Here is a 9,042-nt window from a genome sequence, read left to right as displayed (position 1 = left end):
TTGATTCAGACCCACTACTTCTTACTTCTAGCATACGAATAAAGTAGCTTGAATTGTTTTGGTGCCACTCCCGTACATTGGAAGGCTGTAAAATAACCTATAATCATTTTTTTCTATGAACCCACATATCTTGAAATATATTGTAGATTTTGTCATAAGCTTTTCTGGATCTTTATTATTAAAAAAAAAAAAAAATCCTTGAGAGAATACACAAACTAAATACTTACAATTGTCCTTCTGCTTCCATTTTTATTTTCTGCCTGGCATTCAAACTTCTTTAGCTTCCTATATACCAAAATCATTTTCACACCATGCTTTCTGCATTTGTCTTTATGTTCCACATATTACACTGTATATTTTCCACTGAGTCTGCTGTGACAGAGCCTCCGTGGCTCAGGTGGCAGCGCGTCGGCCTCTCACCGCTGGATACCGTGGTTCAAATCCCGGTCACTCCATGTGAGATTTGTGCTGGACAAAGCGGAGGCGGGACAGGTTTTTCTCCAGGTACTCCGGTTTTCCCTGTCATCTTTCATTCCAGCAACACTCTCCATTCTCATTTCATAGCATCTATCAGTCATTAATAAAATCACTTTGGGAGTGGCGACCCCATCGTACTAATAGCCTATATATGATTCATTCATTTCATCCCTGACCCGGTCAGCGACTGGAAAACAGGTTGTAGGTTTTTTTTTTCTGCTGTGACAACGATTCCAGGAGCATTAGCCATACTGCTTATAACATCTTCCTGAATTCCACACTGACAAGTTACACCTTTCAGTAAACAATCAGTGTTAACTATGAGCAACAGCAGTGAATATTTACAATACTGCCTTCAATCAACCAATTAATCATCAACGATCTTCTCATGTGCCAGAATCCCTATCAATTCTTTACCTGATCTTTTCTTAAATGTTACCAAAGTAATTGGAAATTTATCAAACGTTTCCCTTGATAAATTATTTTGCTCCTTTATTCCTTGTCCTATAAATGAATATTTGCCCCAGTTTGTCCTTTTGAATTCAACTTTATCTTCATACTATGATCTTTCCTACTTTTAAAAGCTCCACTCAAGCTTATTCTTCTACTAATGTCATTCCACACCATCTGTCCATTGATGGCTTAGAACATACCACTTAATTGAGCAGCTCGTCTCCTTACTTATAATTGATAAGTTGTTTCTTCGTCTTTTTCAAGTATAATACTGTTACGATATGTTTTCTTTTTCAGATTATAAATTTATTAATAAAAATTAGTTTTGGCAGACTGAAGAACCTAACCATTATAAATTAACTGAGTTGAAACTGAAAAGAGATGGCTTCAAATATTGCAACAACAAGAAAATCCCTACTCGTAAGTCTTCCCAGCCGAAAATTTGCAACGTTTTCATAACACTACTCTTTGTCGGAAATCACAAGGAACAAATCGTGCTGTTTTCTTTTGAATCCCTCACAGTTCTCGTGAAGAGATCTGTATCCTTTCTTTACAACCTCATTAATGTAATTACCCCAAAGATCGTCATTCCTTACGTGAACACCTAAGCACTTAAAGTGATCCCCATGATGTACTATCAACAGTAATTAAATCAGAGAGGACTTTTTCTCTTGGTGAAGCTTACAGCCTGACTCTTCATCCTGTTTACCATCATACCATTGTCACCGTCCATCTCATAGTGTTGTCTAGGTATTTTTGTAATCACTCATAATCCTGTAACTTACTACTCTACCTAGTGTTCTATGATCTGGAAAAGGCTTTTGACTCAGTCCCGGGACCAGCTATGTAGACAGTACTGAAAGACTGGCTGTCCACAGCATTTTCTAGATGTAGTCAAGGCTCTTCTTGATAACACGTCTGGTCAAATCGTTCATCAAAATATTATCTCTTATCCCTTTCTGATCACTCATGGATTGAAACAAGTATGTGTGCTTGCTCCAGCACTCTTCGCTCTTTACCTAGCTGCCATGTGTTATATGGAACATATACAGACAACCAAGGTGTAAATGTCAGATATCGCTTCGATGGGGGACTGTTCTTTCTGGTTAGACTTCACTCCCAAAAGCTTACTAAGATTTCCTCCGTTACAAAATTGCAGTATGCAGATGATGCTGCCGCACCTGCTCCTAACACTTGAAGAGCTGCAACAGTCGGTCAGTTGTTTCAAGAATGCCCTTGATCGTTTCAGTTTCTCCATTTATATTCAGAAAACCAAAGTACTCTCACAGCCTGCACATGGATCGAACCTCCCACCTTTCAACATCTCCATTGCGGATACACCACTGGAGCAGGTTGACCACTTTTTACATCTAGGAAGTATCCTCTCAACAAATGCTAACTGCTCGCAAGATGTGGATAGCAGAATTGGTGCTACCCAGTCGGCATTTGGACGTTTATCCCGTCGTGTCTTCATGAATAAGGACCTTACAATGCATACCAAGATCATGGTTTACCATGCTGTTGTCATATCAACATTGCTTTATGGTTGTGAAACATGGACCCTTCACCGTCAGGATATCAAAAAGCTAGAACGCTTCCATCTTCAGAAACTTTGATCCACCTTGAACATCAAATGGGAGGACTGGGTCACCAACCTTGTACTCCTTGAGAAAGCACATGCTATAAGCATTGAGGCTACCATTATTGGCCACCCTCTCAGATGGATAGGGCACATCCATCACATGAGTGAAACCAGGCTTCCTCGTCAACTTCTGTTTGGTCAACTCTGTTCTGGCACAAGATCTCGTGGAGTCTCTTCGAGGAGTTTCAGGGATCAGCTAAAGCATACTATGAAAAGAGCTGGAATTAACACTCAATCTTCGATTAAGCTTGCTGAGAATCGTACACTTCGGTGCCATACTGTTTCTACATCAGTTTCGGTGTTTGAAGAAGAATGACGGCGACGTGAAGAGTATAAACGACAAGCACGGAAGCTCCGTCAAGCTCAGTTCCGCCCTGCCCCAACCTCTTCATGTGATCTGTGTGGACGTATGTTTCATGCCAAGATTGGACTACTAAGTCATATGAAACATATTCACAAAGCTTTGCGAGTGTGAAAACGTAAACTGCTGAAGAATATTGTTTACTCGGATACGAGTTGCAGATGGTGACGATAGAGTATATCATCTGTGAATAACCTTATCTGTGATTCCAGTTCTTTACTCGTATCATTTATATAATAATAATAATAATAATAATAATAATAATAATAATAATAATAATAATAATAATAATCGTTTGGCCTCAGCTACCATGTGCAGACATTTCAATTTGACATCATCTGGCTGTCTGCTCGTCAATTTCGACATTCCGTTTTACTCTAGGCCTACTAGATGCCCGACAGAGTAAACCGGATCTCTCTTGGGCATCTGTGGGTGAGATTTTAATGAATTTTGTCAGGTAAACACCAAATGTGTCACCAGAGTCTTTTACATGCCAACATCGTACGACATGGAGTGTCGAATGGACTTTTCTCTGCCCTTCAAAAATACAACTACCTCTGCTGGGTTTGAACCCACTATCTTGGGATCTGGAGGCCGACACTCTACCACTGATCCACAGAGGCAGTACCAAATAATGTTTCATGTACTCTAATTCCCTGCGTTATGTTTTCTAGAAATTTAGCCACCCATTCAACTCTTTTGTCTAGTCCATTTGCCTTCATTTTCATCAGGGGTCTCCCATTATCTACCCTATGTTATGTCCTAATTCTAAAATATCTGCTATATATTGGTGGGTTCCTACAAGTTGAGTCTCACTGTGATAACCTTTGCTATTTCTATATAACACTTTTCCGCCTTGTCAATACTTGAACATTTATTATGCTTAATTACTGTACATGTTTCAAGAATAAATACTCTTCTTGAGCAGTGCCAAAACATCAAGCTAAATCTTTGGACTTCATACATTTGTACAAATACAGTTATCAATAGAACAATTATATATAAATCTTGAAATCATTAAAAGAATTCTTTGTGTCTCAACTGATTACTTACTCACTATGTCCTTTGGGAAATCTTTAAAATAGAATAATTTCAAATCATAAAATGAATAAAACCTACTAAATTAGTCACTATATACTAAAATTCAAATCCACTTTGCTCTTGGGACTTAAGTCCTTATTTACACCTAAAAACAGAAATAAAATGTTACTTTTTGTCTAAATTTAGATTTACTATATCATTTAGTAAACACTTTAAACAGAATAATTTCCAATTCTTAAAATAAAATAGACTATTAAGTTGGTCACTATATGTTGAATTTAAAATATTTTCTGCTCTCTTCTTGAAATTTTTCCTTTCCTTAAGTCCTAAAAAAGACGAAACATTATATTTAAATTTCCAATCTGTAATTCAATTATCTTATTTATACTTACTGCTATATTTCTGAGACCTTTCACATATATTGGAAATGCCTCCTCTTAATCCCGTCCGACCATGCGAGCCATTTTAACCATCAAATTCCTTTAAAATAAACAACCAACAAACCGACTTTAGAGAACTGTTGATAACTGTATTTTTACAAATGTATGAAGTCCAAAGATTTAGTTTGATGTTTTGGCACCGCTGAAGAAGAGCGTATTTACTCTTGAAACTTGTACGGTAATTAAGTATAATAAATGTTAAAGTATTGACAAGGCGGAAAAGTGTTATATAGAAATTATCAGTCAATGCGGACAGGATTGAACCAATATGGTTAAAATAATGAATCTTTGCTAAACGTGAACTGCCTTGTATGTCAAACCAATTAGTAATTTTGCAAATGTCTAATATAATCAGAAAGAATGCTTTCCCAGAACTTACAAACAACACATGTCAAGCTGACTGCCCTGTAATTATCCACATAGTATTTATCAACCTTTCCCATGTATACTGGGGCTACAATTACAACTCCCTATTCATTTGGTATCACCCCTTCATGCAAACGGTAACCAAATAGGTATTTCAGATATGGCACTGCATCCCAACCCACTGCATTTAATACATCCCCAGAAATCTTATCAATCTCAGCTGCTTTTCTGGCTTTCAATTTTTGTATCTTTTTGCAACTGTCTTTATCATAGATAAATTTCAGTAATTCGCCAGTATTAGTTGCCTCCTCTATCTGGATATTATCCTTATATCCAACTACCTTTACTTACTGTTGACTGAACACTAGTGCAAGTCATCACATATATACTTCCCTTGTTCATTAATGATCCCTGGATTTTCCTTCTTGGAACCTGTTTCTGCCGTAGAGTATCTATACATGTCCTTGCATTGCTCCCTAAAATTCATATGTCTGCCAGTTATGTTTGCCATCATGTTATCCGTAGCTGACTTTTTTTCTAAATTCAATTTCTTAGTAAGTTTCTTCAGTCTACTCTCTACTCTCACAATCATTCCTAACTCATACCACATCAGTTATAACTTGGAGGTTACACGTCAGTAAAACATTCCATTACTAATTGTAAACATGCCCAAGAGTGCCATGACAGTTGATATGATGGGCGTTGGAAGATGATGCTGTTAGCCGACTGTGCTAATATTTAATATCCTCAACCACACTATGAAGATATAAAGATAAATTACAAAATTGACTTCTCAAATCGATCTTTAACCAAGTCCAGCAAAGTCCCATGTTCATATTGTGACTGATCCTTTGTCATTAATCGTGGGATATCCATTCACGTTAGTAGATCCCACCTTGATATTCAGCGAAACACCCTTTTTGAGAGGCAGTCCCAAATTTTGCGCAGATCATGGATTTTGAACGAGGTAAATACTGACGTGCCAACTTGGAAGTGGAGGTACCAAGTTCCAAAGCCCGTGCATTTACTGTTCTTCTCGGTCCTAAGCATCTAGCTATTAAATATTATGAAGCATGGAAAAACCAAAGAAATGTAAATGTTCAGTGTAAATGTGCAAATAGTTCTGATCCAGGAAGAGCAACAAAGGGAGACCGATAAAAGTGCTGTGAAAAGTACAAATACCTACTTACTCAATATCAATATTACAATCAAAGTCATAAAGCATTCAGGTCAATTATTGAACCAGATAAACCAATACCGGTATGTAAAACAAAAGAACACCTAGTGTACAATGCCTACTCTTCACATTTCTCAAATGTAAATAACAGTTAATGGAGGCACAAAGGCTCAAACTAGAAGAGTTGTTACAAATAAAGGTTGCTAAACATGAGTCTCTTTTGGTAACAGCTGACATAGCTAATGACACTGCCCCAGACCCTGATCATGTCTTCATGAGGACCATTAAACATGAGACCGTATTAGAGAGAATCACTCTCATTGCATAAAAAATGTTTGAAATAAGGTGTGTATCCCGGAGTTTCTAAACAGCTAGGTATGTGCTTGTTCACAAAAGGAAATACTGATGATATTGGAAACTGATGGTTGATCACCATGTGGTCATGTTGAGAATCATTGAGCGACTGCTGGACGGGTGTCTTGGAGTACATGTCATTCAATGATTGCCAGCATAATTTTACCAGTTCACCAGGAACCCTTATCAATACATCTGTTCTCCATTCAATTCTAGTTGGCACAAAAGAGAAGACGACCATCACTACGATTGTATTCCTGGATGTACGAAAAGCATTCAACAACGTAGGATGTGCATATCATTGAAAGCCTCTACAATCCTTGTTTATTCCAAGCAATTTACCTCGTCTAATATCAAACCTTGAGGAACATACTTCTCTCAGAATGAGGTGAACCACTGAATGACCAAGCCAATTGAATTGAAATGGGATGTTGATGCAAGGTTCTCCTCTTTCATCTACACTTTACAATTTTGCAACAGATCATATACTGGATGAACTGTCTGAGGAACCAGTCGCTGATGAATACAGCTATGATTTAATTCCTGGTTTATGGCCTATTATGGTTCTTGCCTTTGCAGATAACACCATTATTGTAGTTAAAGATAATCGGTCCGCTATAGAACTTAATAGAACAGCAGCCCTAGGTTTTAACATGATCGGTCTAGAAATCAGTTTTTTAAAATGCATCGCAGTTAGCATCTCCAAAGGAAAATTGTAGAATGACCATCTAAATATCTTTAACGATACCATTATTCTGTATCACCTGATCAATACGTCCGCTATCTCTGTGTAAACTTTACCGATGCCTGCATTTTTGATTTGGAGTCCACTCTTACTGTGCTCAAGACTAAATTACAGTTGTTGACATCTTCACCTCTGTTACATCCTGACCAGAAGTTTAGTGTAATCAAATCATCAATTTGTCCCATTTTAATTCATGTATTTCAAACAACACATCCAGAAAAAATCCCTCAAGCATTTCTTATCAATGGAGACAAGATTATCAAAGGAGCACTGATAGTAATTTTACACCTGCTTATAGATACACCCAACTCAGTGATGTACACCCATCATAAGGATAAAGGTCTTGTTCAGAGCCGAATGTGAAGATGTTCTCCAACAACTAAATGGATTGAGGACTCTTTAAAAAAATATATGCAAACCCATACATCACTAAATTTCACAATGTGCTTGGGTAAAGTGAGGTCTGTCTGTGCCAATTAAAATTAGTAAGATCTGAAAAAAATTTAAATACCAGGGACAATTGTATACATGCTCGTAAAGTTGGAACTGAGCTCCGTGGCATGGAATATCAATCATGGTGTAAACTACCTCATAAGGGTAAAGGTGTTATTCTTTATAAAGACTACACTTTTGCTAATAATTGGATCTGGCACCACAATGGACTCTCTTGCTCAGAATGGAAAGACGCCCCTAAAATGACGCGTAATGTTGCTACAACATTTTATTATAATTTTTGGGTCCACCTTATTCAATACATAAAAATTTTGTTGTGTAGATTTAATTACAACATATATTTTTTCACTCGGTACTAGTTTGAATGCCCTACTGCGTCATCATCAGCTGATAGAAGTTTGTAGAAAAATTGGTAATCATATAAGTTTATCAACATCAAATTGATCACAATTTAAAACCATATTAACAACAATGAAACTGTGTTGAAAATATACTGTCTCTGAGTTCATATTTTCAACAAATTGAATACTTGCGAGTCTTATGCCATAATCTGATAAAAACATATGCAAACCGGTTTGCTCACTTATGATATAAAGTGGATTTAAATAAAAGAACAGCAAATTATAAAATAGAGTAGTCTTGAAACACTATGTGCTTAATTTATCGCACTTCTTAAAACTTCATGTAGTATCGTAGTAGAAATAGTTCAATAAAATCTACAGTGTCCCTTTAATGGAGCAATCCTAATGAGGTGGAAACGAACACTAAGACCATTGAGATGTTATCAAGAACAACGTTCCCAGTTCAATGCAGACCTGTAATAACAAGAATGTTATAAACTATCACTTCACCAAGGAGGCAAGATATGAAATTGTCTTATAATGTAATTGTTTTTATGTGACTCACCTCAAAAGATCGCTGACTATGTGAAGCGCAATGAAGCACAGCAAGCAGTGTTGTGATAAAAATCAAGTGTCCAAGGTGGGTTGGGATTGAAGAGGGGAAGCAGGGGCGAGTGGGAGGCGCAACTGAAGAACGGCAATTTGGTTTAGCTCTGGAGGGCGTGGTCCTAAGAAGCAACTAGCACAGCTATTACGCATAATATGAAACACCGAATTATTGACCAGGACCTGTATGTTTTTAAAAACACAATAAGGAAATCAACTAGAATATTTGATTTTCAGAAATCTCATTTAAATTAAGGTTTGGATTAAAATACTGTTCCAGGTGTATTAGCAACACTCCGTAACATCCAGTAAACTTCCTTTCCCTAAGTTCTCCAAGACCTCAATGTCATGTTCTATAGATGTGAATTTATGCTTTAGATCGTGCATATGCTGGCCTACCGCGGAAAACCTATTATATTTTATGGCATTAGTATGTTCTGTATATCTAATTTTAAAGTTTCGTCCTTTTTACCTAGATATGTGCACCCACAGTCGTTACATCTAAATATATACACACCCGATTTGGAATATGGGTTCGATCTATTGACTGAGGCTGAATTATGCAATACATCAGTATTATTATTAT

This window comes from Anabrus simplex, chromosome 2 (assembly GCF_040414725.1).
Source record: "Anabrus simplex isolate iqAnaSimp1 chromosome 2, ASM4041472v1, whole genome shotgun sequence".
NCBI classification, from domain to species: Eukaryota; Metazoa; Arthropoda; class Insecta; order Orthoptera; family Tettigoniidae; genus Anabrus; species Anabrus simplex.
This window is presented reverse-complemented; position numbering follows the sequence as displayed.